This window comes from Colobus angolensis, unplaced genomic scaffold (assembly GCF_000951035.1).
Source record: "Colobus angolensis palliatus isolate OR3802 unplaced genomic scaffold, Cang.pa_1.0 Scaffold465, whole genome shotgun sequence".
NCBI classification, from domain to species: Eukaryota; Metazoa; Chordata; class Mammalia; order Primates; family Cercopithecidae; genus Colobus; species Colobus angolensis.
The window spans coordinates 1,619,619-1,634,047 of NW_012118099.1; positions in this window are offsets into that span (position 1 = coordinate 1,619,619).

Here is a 14,429-nt window from a genome sequence, read left to right on the forward strand (position 1 = left end):
CCCCCAACAACATCCTGAGAACTATTCTAGAAGAATAAATGTAACACTCAGACTTCCAGGTGAGGCATGAAAGGAGGATTCGAGCTGAATTATTTTTGTAGAAGCACAATGTGGGGCATTTGCTTACAGTGTAATCCCAGTCTCTCTGTGTGCCTTGTCTCTTTTCCCCATATTTTATCCTTTTGAGTTTCTTTGGAGAAGGCTGGCTCTGGGATATGCATAGAGCCTTATACACTAGGTTCTAAGATTTCTCAACTTAAATATTAGCCACTTGCCACTACTCCTCTCCTTTGAATCCCACAGGATTGAGTTCCACTGTCCTGCAGCTCTCTTTCTTCTGTCTGTCGACAGCTTTCTTTTTAGCGTATAGATCCTTTCATTCACCATTTTTTTGGCTTCCCATTTGCCTGAACTCAAGTTCCTGTAAGCACCGTTTAAGAATTTCCTAGGTACTGCAAGTTACTTTAGCTATTCTTCTAAAATAGCATTGATAATTCACATGATACTGTGCTACAAGATGAAAATATGAACTTCATTTTATTGTGGATGCAAATATGAGCAAAAATGCTTATGGGTGTGGGTCAAGAATATATTCATGGAAAGTTAATACCTTTATTACAACAAAGAACTTTTTTATAATAACTTAGAAGTCATTCAAAAGTAACCTAAGAACAGATTTATTTTAGAAACTAATTACACTGTGACATCTGGACTGCATAGATCAATCAGCAATACTAGAAAGAAATCTTGAAAGAGAATGAGATTTACGGTCAGGAGATTAAGGCTCAAATTCTGTCTCTGCTGCTTTCTAGCTTTATGACCTTGAATAAGTTTCTTAACTTTTGAAGTGTATGCACAAAATACCTTTTATAGTAGAATAGTTGTGTTCCCATTTTTTCCTTGCCTTTCTATATCCACTCTCCTTGACTTTTTAGTTCCTCTCATTAAGAATAGAGACTATTTCCTCATTCCTTGAACCTGGGCCAATAAAATGCTGCAGAAGTAGTTGTGTGCCAGTGCCAAGAGTGAGCCATGAGAGGACTCACATGCCTCCACTCACTCACTTGGCACCTCCTTGAAACAAGCTAGGGTTAGCCTGCTGGAGAGGCAATATCCACTCTTGTGTGCCCAGGTGACCAAACTCTACACCTATGAATGAGGCCCCTAGACTAGTAAGTCCCAGAAATCTGCCAACTTACCGCAGACTCATTAGCAAGCCCATTTATGATCACCTGAGCCTGGTCCAGACCATAATTACCCAACCATGACAAAGACTTGTGAGTTAAACAAATTATTGTTTCAAGCCACTCAGTTTCAGGGCAGTTAGTCACCCAGTTATAGCAAACTGATACAGGTACTACATAGGTTGTTGTGAAGATTAAATGAAAAAAATATGTAATGCACTTACTGCAGTGCCTAACATATAGTAGATGCTTAATGGATTGTTGCTATTTTTATTATCATCATACCAAAATGATCCGTTTTTATGTTAATGAAGTAATAGTTCATGACAGTGCTTTTTCGATTTTTTTTTTTTGAAGGCTGTATTAGTCAGGATATAAATAACAAATACAAATCAACTTAAATTTTAAAAGGAGTGGTTCATTAGAGCTGATGTCAGACAGACTTAGATCCAGACCTCAATATCACCTTCTCTCTCCTGTCTTCCCTGTCTCTCTTTGTGTTGGCCTCATTCTTACTATCGCAGACAGGCTTTCTCTACAAGAGATAAAGTCAGCCATCCTCCCGTATTCTTCTAGTGCCGGGAACATAGAAGCAACAGCAATTTTCCCTATTGCATCCAATATAAAAAAGTCCCAGACAAGGGCTCCAATTGGCCCAGCTTGAGTAATGTGTTAATATCTGAACCAACCACAGCAGCCAAGGAGATGGGGCTCTCTGTCCACATTACTTCATGTGCTGACCCCATATAAACAGGGAGAAAGCAGAGTCTGCACTGAAGACATAGAAAAGGAGGGGGAAATGTGCTCAGTTGCCAAAGACAATACTACCAGAAGCCTGGAATAATAAATTATGCTACTGCCACCCTCCAATTCACCCATCATTATCACTGGACTGGATCTTTGGACTTGAAGCCTATAGTCCAGTAAGGCAGAAAATAAACTGCCCTTAGAAAGAGAATTCAGGGCTCTGTGCCTACTTTTCTCCCTATAATCATTCCTTAAAATTATTTTAACCACCCTGATACGGAGCAGCCCTGGGAACATGAGGGAAATCAACCCAATGGATATGTACTTTTAAGGAAAGGCATTTTATTATACTTAACTTCCCATTCTTTTACCAACATACAAATATTCTTATTGCACTCTAAGAGAGCTTTTGGTGTTCTGGACACTGAGATTTTATTTTATTTATTTATTTATTTTGAGACAATGTCTCACCCTGTTGTGCAGACTGGAGTACAGTGGTGCGATCATGGCTCACTGCAACCTTGACCTCCCAGGGCTTAGGTGATCCTCCCATCTCAGTTTCCCAAGTAGTTGGAACTACAGGTGTGTGCCACCACACTCAGCTAATTTTTTGTAGAGATAAGTTTCGGCAAGTTGCCCAGGCTGATCTCGAACTAGTGGCCCAAGCAATCTGCCCACCTCAGCCTCTAAAACTGATGGGATTACAAGCATGAGCCACCACACCTGGCCGTGGTTGGATACAGAGATTTTAGAGGCTTTGCTGGCCTGGCCATGGCTGAATCATAGGATCATAGAATTGTAGAGATAGAAGAAAATTTAGAGGTCATTTATATCTAAATTGGGTGAAAGTAGCAAAGATATCCCAGGTGATAGGCATTGGGGCTATGGGTGTTGCAACTGTTGTAACTGCTGTTATAGTTGAATGTGTGACATAAATGTCACATGTATGAATATGTAATCCTGTGCCTATGCCCCACTTGAGGTTATAACACCTAGAATTGAGAATAGGGTAGTCCAGCCAGAGGGGAAGAGGGAGGGGATCCCCTCACTCCTTTGCCATGTCACACTTTTTAATCAATGAAATCTAAGTTACCATTAACTTTGTTAAAAAAAAAAAAAAAAGTTAATTTTGGCTGTGCGTGGTGGTGACTCATGCTTGTAATCCCAGCACTTTGGGAGGCTGAGGTGGGCGTATCACTTGAGGTCAGGAGTTTGGGACCAGTCTGGCCAACATGGCGAAACCCTGTCCCTAGTAAAAATACAAAAATTAGCCAGGCATGGTGGCACAAATCTGTAATCCCAGCTACATGGGAGGCTGAGGTGGGAGAATCACTTGAACCTGAGATGTGAAGGTTGCAGTGAGCCAAGATCACACCACTGCACTCCAGCCTGGGCAACACAGTGAGAGACTCTGTCTCAAAATAAATAAATAAAAATAAGTTAACTCTGCTGACAGCCATGGTACACAACTGATTTATACTATCTTCACTGCCAACTACATTTCCTGTCTTTTACAGATGTGTCACAGCCACTTATCCTGTATACATGCTATTGACCTTAGGACACAAGTAGTGACCTTTACATGCAGTCTCCTTAAAACGATTCTTGCTGTACGTAGCAAGTTTAACCAGCCTAAGACTTTAGGATCTTGATTTGACCACTTAGTTTATTCTCTTTAATTTCACGTCATTCCAAATTTGATAAATGCGCATACAACGTCGTCAACCAAATCATCGTAAAAAGAACTAAAGAAAAAGGCCAAGAACAACCCTAGACACCTCCCTCCATTTGATATCAATCTATTAAACAGCTATTCAGACAATTATCAATATACATAATTACACTGACATCCCAGCCCCAATATCACTTTATCCAGATGTGCATTACAAGAGACCTTATCAAGTGCCTTGTTCAAACTCAGATTTCCAACTTCTCTGCCCCTTCTAGGTCTGGAGGTCTGGACACCTCAAAGAAAAAAGTTTACTGTGACAAGTGTCAAACCCATTCTGGCTTCTCACGGGTAGGTGCTACTGCCTCTAGGGACTACTCACCCATTCATCTGATAGTGTCTTACAGAATCGAGACCACACTCACTATTGCAGACCAGAGTTTATCGAAATTACTACTCCCCCGTTTTAGAAGTGTCAAGCATCGAGATCCCGAAACTTCTGCCTTTCAGCCATTCTTGGGCTCCCCATGATTTCTGGGGAGGTTTCACATTCTCAATTTCAAGTTCAGAAATATAACTTCTCCAGTTGACAGACTTCAGATCTCTAATGGAACAGCTAGAATTCTCTTTCAGTGGCTAAAACCAAATACTAACATTAATACAAGAACAGCCACTCATTAGAAACCCAGGTTTTGTGTTCTGTGCTGTTTGAGTAACTCTGTGTCCCACAGGAGCAGAGGATGTTCCAATGCTGTTTGCTATCCCCAAAGACTCTTGCACCATCAAGTTAAGAGCAAAGTTACTGACGGAAACAGATTTTTCTAAAAATATCCTTGGCAATGTGAGGACACGAAACACATGCCACATATATTTAGTCATAAAAATATAAAAAATTTATTTTTGTCTAGCAACTATTTATTCCAGATGTGTGACTAAGCACAGCAACCAAATCATACCTGACTTAAAAAAAAAAAAAAATTAAGACCAGTTGAGCTGCCTAACCACAGAAGAAACATCTATTAATAATTTAACCCTCATTGCTACTGGCAAGCTGACTCCTGACTGAAGCACCAGCTTTATCCTCCTGGTTATCTTAGGACATAGAGTCTGCAGTACAGGAATCTTACCACTCAAAGATGTTTCCTGCTTGTCTCAATTGGAATGCATAAGATGTAACCTATTAAAACAGGTCTTTTCTACGTAATTAGAAGAGATTTTTCTTTTAAAAAAGCCTCACCTTGGAAAAATAAGTATGAAAAATATAAAAACCATGTTTAAAACACCTGGAAAATGTGGTGATTCTACTCCAATATGACTATTCAGTTGTTCATTTATTCCAATTAAAGTGTAATCATGTGGATGTGCTGCTCTAAATTAGTACGGGTTTTGTGCTTGGCTTGTACTGCCACCTGGTGGTTTTCTACATGTAGTAACATCAGACCCATTAAGGAATTTCTTGAATTAGCATTCATTTAGCAGTCTCCAGTATCTCTGTCACTGACAAGTCAGAGCACTTCAAGTAAGATCTCTAAAATGGTGGTGCAGAAGAGATTTTACATAAAATCTCTGTTATCAAATTAAGACGAACCACACCTTATTTAATCACATCATTTTTATGTGAACACGTTTAGCATAAAGATTATCAAATCCAGGCTGGGTGTGGGGACTCACGCCTGTAATTCCAGCACTTTGGGAGGTCGAGGCAGGCGGATCACCTGATGTCAGGAGTTCGAGACCAGCCTGGCCAACATAGTGAAACCCCGTCTCTACTAAAAGTACAAAAATTAGCCAGGTGTGGTGGCGTGTGCCTGTGGCCCCAGCTACTGGGGAGGCTCAGGCAGGAGAATCACTTTAACCCAGGAGGCAAAGGCTGCAGTAAGCCAAGATTGTGCCACTGCACTCCAGCCTGGGCAACAGAGAATAAAAAAATTAAAAAAAGGATTAGCAAATCCATAATGAAAATTCCATATGAGAAAAAAAATTAAGGCTAATTATACCCCCAAAATAAGAAAACAAATGAATGCAAAAGACAAGGCCTTTCCAAACATAGGCCTACCTGGCTTTTGATAAAAACAGGCTTAGTGCAGTGGCTCACGCCTGTAATGCCAGCACTCTGAGAGGTCCAGGCAAGTGGATCACCTGAGGTCAGGAATTTGAGACCAGCCTGGCCAACATGGTGAAACTCCGTCTCTACTAAAAATACAAAAATTAGCTGGGCACAATGGTGCATGACTGTAGTTCCAGCTACTTGGGAAGCTGAGGCAGGAGAATTGCATGAACCCAGGAGGTGAAGGCTGCAGTGAGCCGAGATAGTGCCACTGCACGCCAGCTGGGTGACAGAGTGAAATAACAAAAATAAATAAATAAATAAACATAAACACCAGAAAAACAAATTGGAAAATTGAGAGTTAAATAGTATTACTACAATAGTATTACTATATAACACAATAGTATTACTATACAAAAGTAGTTTCCATAGGTTTCTTTGGTATGTTTTAGAATTCATGTTTCTCTTTTGTGAAATGTCTCTTTTTGACTTTAGCTCTGATGATTTCCCAGTATTCATATGGATAAACATGAATATTTTAAAATTAGGGTTATATTTGTTTTAATTACATTTATTATAAGAATTTCATCAATTGATGCATGGAATTTCTCTTTAATTATTACTTTAGACACAGAGAAGTTTTAGATTTTCCCAAATCAAGACTAAAAATTATTTTCTTATTCCATTTATTTATTTTTTAAATACATTTTATTCTGAAAGACAATATTTGTTTTGAAAGAATACTTTCTCATGGCTCAAAAGGGAAGAAAAGTCTCTATTACTTCATCACTCATTGTAACCAGTTTCTTGCCACCTCTCAGAAATAGCCATTGATTTTTATGCTTAGTAAGTTTTTTTTAAACAATAAAATATTTTCACTTAGCCTTTCTATCATGGGACTGTTTCCATTTAATTTTTAAACTACATAGGCATTATTTTGCTTTTTAATATCAAGTAAATCTCTTTTTTGTTTTTTCCAAATGGCAAATCACTGTTGCCAGCAATGTGTGTTGGATAAGTCCTCCCTCTTCTGCTGATTTGGAATATTTACTTTAAGACTAAGGTCCAACATACACTAAGAACTGTTTCTGAGTTATATCTTCCATTGCACTGACAGGGAATGCCTGTGCAATTACCATGCTAATTTAATTACCTTGTAAAATTCAGAATATTTCATATCTAGTATTTGAAAAGGAGTTAATACTCCTTCACTACTATTTTTCTAAATTTGTGCAGCAGCAATAGAAAAAAAAATGTTCTGGCTATTCTCATCATCTTATTTTAAATGAACTACTGAATATAATTTTGTCAGGTTCCCAAAGAATTAGACCAAGTTACTTTAAGAAACAGATTTTGGCCAGGCACAGTGGCTCATGCCTGTAATCCCAGCACTTTGGGATGCTGAGGCGGGCAGATCATTTGAGGTCAGGAGTTGAGCCTGACCACATGGTGAAACACTGTCTCTACTAAAATATTAGCCGGGCGTGGTGGCACATGCCTGTAGTCCCAGCTATTTGGGAGGCTGAGGCAGGAGAATCGCTTGACCCAGGAGGCAGAGGTTGCAGTGAGCTGAGATCATGCCACTGCACTCCAGCCTGGGCGACAAAGCGAGACTCCATCTCAAAAAAAAAAAAAAAAAAGAGAGAGAGAGACTTTGTGAGCACTCTAAAATATGAATTATTTTGGAAAGATTTATTACCTTTATGCACAGCTTGTTAGTTGAAAAAGCAGGATTAGTGATAAGCCCTTCTAATGTTCTTAAACTGGATAGTTTTTCAAGGAACAAATTGACAAAAAAAAAACCTCAAAAGGTGCTTTATGTCTGCAATATGGCAGGAGAGCTATGCAGAGAAATCCTCTAATTCAGAACAAATAAAAATACTGGATAAGATATTTTAAAATATTGTTGTAAATGCATGGCTGAGTTGGCTGAAAAATGTGGGAAGTCCCCAGAGGCCACAAATAAAAAATAACAGGAATCCAAAGCAAGTTCTGGAGCTGGGATTTGCCTGGGACATTTGCTCATCCCTGGTGGCTTAGAGCTTAGGATTCCATAGGGCCACAAGGGAGTTAGGAGATAAGACATGAGGCCTGTGCAAAATATGGTAGGATTATGACCCATGTATAAAGTTGTGTTCTCTGAAAGGTAACATCCTCACTAAGTGAATGGAGAGGAGGGAGATCACCCTACGGAAGAGAAACAGTGGGGATAATTAGCCTACGAAGTATGAAAAAGGATAAAACAGGGAGGAAAGTTTTCCTTGAAAATGACTAACACCAGCCTTCCCTCATATAGAATGAGGTAAAAATTTATACTTATGTGTAGTCTGAGTGCTCCCAAGTCAGTGGTACTCCAAGTTCCAGCAAAACCAAACCATAAATGCTTTCAAGAGGAACAGACCCAAATGGTTATCACAAATTAATTTCCAAACAACATCAGTTCACACTGAAAAAGAAAATGACAATGACAAACCCACAAGAAAATGAGCAACAAGTGAGAGTCAGCTAAAACAGAGTTAGATCCTGTCAATCAGAGTATCAGAGTATCAAATAGTGTGTTCAATATATTTCAAGACATAAAAGAGGTTGCATAACAAAAAAGCAAAAGATACCATAAATTACCTACATCTTTGAAAAAAAACCAAAGGGAACTTTGAAAAAAACCAAAGGGAACTCCTAGAAATATAATGTATAATAACTGACATTAAAACTCAGTACTAACAGCTGAAAAGAGAATTAGTGAGTTGGAAGATAAAGCTAAAGAAGGCAAACACCAAGTCTCAGATTCAGGAATCCCAGTTAATCATAGTTAGGTTAAATAAAAAGAAACTCACATCTACTCATATTGTAATAAAATTCAGATCATCCAAGAAAGAAAAGAAAAGACCGATTATTTGGTAAGGAACAACCATTAGACTGACCTCTGACTTTTTCCATAAAATATAAGGCATATTCATTTTATATATTCACTCCTATTACAGGAAATACTAGTTTCAAAGTGCTAAGAGAAAATAACCATTAATTTAAAATCATGTACCCAGCAAAATCCCTTTCAAAAATGAGAGTGAAACAAAGACATTTTCAGACAAATAAACGTTATGAGAGTTTAGAATGAGTAGACCCTCACTAAATGAGCCTATATGCAGTGTTTCTCAAACATTAATTTGCATATGAATCACGTAGGGAGTTGTTAAAATACAAATTGTGATTCATTATGTCTGGTGGGGGGGATCTGAGATTCTGCATTTCTAAAAAGCTCTCTAAGTGATGTTGATGTTGATGGTCCAAAGATTGCAATTAGAGTGGAAAGTTTCTCTAAAGTATATACTTCAGTAAGAAAAAAATTATCTCGAATAGATGGTCTGAGATGCAGGAGAGAATGAAGATCAAAGAAGTGGTAACCTGTGAAAAAAAGAATTTAATGACTGTATAAAATGATAAGAATAATGTCAAATTTGTGAGTTTAAAAATATACAATAATATAATTAAAATACTGAACAATAGCACCTAAGTGGAGTAAACGGTAGCTAGCATCAGACATTTCTAAGGTCCTTTTTTTTTTTATTCAAGAAGTGGATAAATATATATTTATATATCTTTATATATTATTTTATTTTTATTTATTTTAGAGACAGACTCTTGTTCTGTCACCCAGGCTGGAGTGCAGTGGTGCAATCTTGGCTCACTGCAACCTCAACCTCCAGAGTTCAAGTGATCCTCTTGCCTCAGCCTCCCAAGTAGCTGGGACCACAGGTGCATGCCACCACACCCAGATAATTTTTGTATTTCTTGGAGAGATGGGGTTTCATCATGTTTCCAAGGCTGGTCTCAAAATCTTGACCTCAGGCGATCCACCTGCCTCGGCCTCCTGAAGTGCTATGATTACAGACATGAGCCACTGCACCCAGTCCCATATTATTTTATATATTTGATCTTTTTTTTTTTTTCTTTCTTTTGAGACAGTGTTTCTCTCTTGTTGCTCAAACTGGAGTGCAATGGCATGATCTCGGCTCACTGCAACCTCCACCTCCTGGGTTCAAGCGATTGTCCTGCCTCAGCCTCCCTAGCAGCTGGGATTACAGACACGCACCACAATGCCTGTCTAATTTACTACATTTTTAGTAGAGACAGGGTTTCACCATGTTGGCCAGGCTGGTCTTGAACTCCTGACCTCAATTGATCCGCCCACCTCAGCCTTCCAAAGTGCTGGGATTACAGGCGTGAGCCACCACGTCCAGCCATATTTAGTCTTTCTTAAGTTAGATATGCAACTTAAAATTTGAGAATCCCTGAAAAACTATAATTTGGCTACATATAACTTCCATACTATGACAGGAGAAAAATATTAAATAAAAACAATTTTTAACAAATCCAATAGAAGACCAAAATATAAAAAAAGAAAGAGAAGAAAAAAATAGAAAACAGAGAGATGAAAAGAACAAAATAAAATGGTAAAAATTAAAACAAAGGTATAATATTTACATTAAATAAATGTGTACTAAATATTCTAAGTAAAAGACAAAGATTATAAAACAGAATCTTTTAAAAATCCAATCTTATGATATTTACATTACTGCTACAGTCTGAATGTTTATGTCCCTTCAAAATTCATATGTTGAAATCTAACCTCCAAGGTGACGGTATCAAGAAGTGGAACCTTTAGGTGGTGATTATGCCGTAAATGGGATTAGTGCCCTTATAAAAAGGCTGGAAGGAGCCTGTTAGCCCCTTTCACCTTGTAGGGATGCAGCAAGAAGGTGCCATCTATGAGGAATTGACCCTCACCAAACACTGCTGGCACCTTAATCTCAGATTTTCCAGCCTCTAAAACTGTAAAAAATAAATTTGTGTTGTGATAAATTACCCAGTCTAAGATACTTTGTTATAGCAGGAATGGACTAAGATGACAATGACATACCTATACTATAAGGACACAAAAATGGAAAGTAATAAGATGAAAAAAGATAAACCACACAAATACATACCAATAAAAGTTCATGTGAAATCATAAAGAAAAAAATTCTCGAAGCAAAAAAAAAATTACCAAAGATTACGTATTAATGGAAATTTAGTTATCTAGGAAGATTTATCAATTGTATGAATATGGATGCAATATAATAATTTCAAATATATAAAGGACCAGGTACAGTGGCTCACGCCTGTAATCCCAGCACTTTGGGAGGCTAAGGAGGGTGGATAGATTCAGTTCAGGAGTTTGAGACGAGCCTGAGCAACATGGCAAAACCCTGTCTCTACTAAAAATATAAACATTAGCCTGGCATGGTGTCGCGGACCTGTAGTCCCCAGCTACTGAGGAGGCTGAGATGGGAGGATTGCTTGATTCTGGAAGGTGGAGGTTGTAGTGAGCCGAGATGAAACCACTGCACTCCAGTCTGAAAGAATAAGACCCTGTCTCAATTTTTAAAACAGAAAAAGGGGCCAGGCACGGTGGCTCACGCCTGTAATCCTAGCATTTTGGGAGGCCAAAGTGGGTGGATCACGAGGTCAAGAGATGGAGACCATCCTGGCCAACCAGCATGACAAAACCCCATCTCTACTATAAATACAAAAAATTAGCCAGGCATGGTGGCATGCACCTGTAATCCCAGCTACTCGGGAGGCTTAGGTAGGAGAATTGCTTGAATCTGGGAGGCAGAGGTTGCAGTGAGCCAAGATCACGCCACTGCACTCCAGCCAGGGCAACAGAGCAAGACTCTGTCTCAAAAAAAAGAAAAGAAAAGAAAAGAAAAAAATATACATATATATATATAGAGAGAGAGAGAGAGAGAAATGACAGAAATACAAGGAGACATTAACAAATCCATATCATAATGGGAAACCTTAAAACATGCAATAGCTGATAGATCAAGCAGATTACAAATTGGTAAGGCTATAGAAGATTGGATTAATATGGTTAATAAGCTAGATCCAAAGGATATATTATGGAACATAGCATACAACAAGTAGAGACCACAGAATATTTATAAAAACTAACCACCTATTAGGACCTAAAACAAATTTCAAAAAAATCAAAATCTTACAGTTTTATTACTTATTATTATTAAAAATAAATAACAAAAATATAACTTACATTCAAAAAGACTCCATACAGCAGAAATTAAAAATACATCTCTAAATAACTCAAAAGTCAAAGAAGAAAATGCAAAAATACTTAGAAACAGATATGTAACTGGCACACACTAATATGGCCAAGTTAATTGGTAAAACATTGAAAAACATTTAAAAATATTAGGAAATACTGTAATAATAAGTATTAGAAGAGGTAAAACTAATGATGCAAGTGTGAATATAAACTGGCTAATTTAAACTACATATACAATATTGCAATCCCCAGAGACAAATGGATCTTCCGCTACTGCGACATTTGAGAGCATTCGCAACGCTATCCTCCAGTTCACCTGACTCATAGTAAGCTTTCCAGCACCAGTGGATATGCTGCACAATGTACTCAGGGCTTTAGGATGATCATTAGGTTTTCATTTTGTTAGACTTATATAGTTCCCACTACTTATAAATATATTGCTTTTACTTTGGACATATGTATGTGCACTGTAATTCTTGTGTAGGCAGTAATTGCTCAGCATTTTGATATTTAACATTCAATAATTTACACAATGATTTTAAACATTATCTTAAAATCAAATACCCACAATAAAGAGACAGTTTTTCCTTCAATATTTTTTTTACATATAATTTACATGATTATTCTAAATCTCCAGGGAAATTTTAAAAGACATTATATTAATAATGAGGCACAGCATGAAAAAATTATATTGTGCAGAAATTGGAACAACATGGAATGTCCATTTTACACTGTGCAAGCATAAATAGCCTCCACAAAACTTTCTTAAACCTGAAATTAAAAATAAGTTAATTAACAAATGTGGAGTGATTTATTATTGCTAAAGTGACATAAATGCTGGATATAAATTGTGCTAACAGAAAAAGTACCATCAATGACATTTAAAATACTAAATAATTACTAATAAAATTCACAATCCTCTAGCACACATTAAGAATGAAAAAGAAACATACCTGAAGGAAAAGCAGAGATTTCAAAAGTTAAATACTCAGATACTATAAGGAACAACTTCCTACCAACATATTTAAAAACGTGCAGGAAATGTATACTTGTCTAGAAACTTAACAAAACTGACCGAAGAACTAGAACACCTGAATGGTCCTGTGTCCATTAAGGAAATTGAAATCAGTAGTTTAAAATTGTCCCACAGAGAAAATACTGGACTTAGTCTTAAAAGTGGAATTTTTTAATTAAGAAAAAGAATTCTGACATTACCCAAAAACTTTCAGGTAAGAGAAAAAGAGGAATAGTTCTTCAGACTACTTTATAAAGTGAGTACAGGAATACTCCACAGATTTATATTTTCCCACTAAGTTACCTCTTGTATTTAGGACCATAACATCATACAACATTTCAGATTATATTTATATACAAAAACATTATATTTTAGATCCCAAAACTCAATACAACATTTTTAACAACAACCAAAAAAAAAAAAAAAAAGGGTGTAGCAAATGCTTTGAGATACATCATAAACACAATTAGTAATATGACAGCATCATGTGTCAGCATATCCAAAAGCATCCTGAATATCAGTGACAGGGATGTTCCACACAAATGCCACTGATGATACAAGAGGCGTTACTGTTTCATCCTCAGTGTGAATCATTCTCTGACACATTTCTAGAGTGACTTTCATATTTCTTCCCCACCACCACATCTTCCTCCTAATTATAACAATGAGACTGAATAAAAGTCAAGAAGGTGTTGAAGAACTTTATAGAAAAGGAAGTAAAACAAGTAGAAAAGCAACTCCAATGAAAGAAACTCTATTACTGCTAACAAAGCAACTATTTGTCAACAACTATATTATTTGGGGGTCAGGAAGCAAATTTAATATAGGTTTACCATATTTTACTTACATTTTAGGAAATTAGTTTGGGTTCACAAGTAATCCATTATAATTTTGCCATTTAAAATAAAGAGAAATGGGCTCTGTTTTTGAACAGAACATCTAATTTTCAGAAACAAATTATTAATGTTAAGTAGATATCTATGTAATTTTACTATCAAATTTTTAAAAGACAGTATAAAAAATAACTACAGTCTCATCCATAAACAGAACTGCAGTAACTCTAAACAGAATACTTTTTGAAATGACACATTTTGTTTCTTCCAGAAATGCAAAATTGGTTTAATATTAGAACATGTATTAATGCAACTCACCATAATAACAAAAAAAGAACCCATATGTTCATCCATAGAGACAGAAAAAATAATAAAATTCAACATTCACTCACAATTAAAAAAAAACTATTAGCAATGTAGAAATAGAAGGAAACTTCCCTAATCCAATAGACAATAAAAAAGGCATAAAAGTGTCACACACACCATACACACATGCTGAAACATTAGGAGCACTGGCTCATGCAATTATGGTAGCTGAGAAGTGCTAAGATGCTGTCTCTAAGCTAGGGGCCCAAGAATGCCAGTGGAATAGCCAGAGAGCAGGTGGTGTAGATTCCAAAGGCCTGAGAACCAGGAGAATTGAGGGCAAGAACAAACAAAGCAAATCCTTTCTTTCTCCCCTTTTTTGTTCTATTCAGGCCCCCAAAGGATTAAGTGATGCCACCCACAATGACGAAGTAAATCTCCTTTACTCAGTTTATTGATTCAAATGCTAATCTCTTCTGGAAACATCCTCAAAGACACACCCAGAAATAATGTTTACCTAGATGG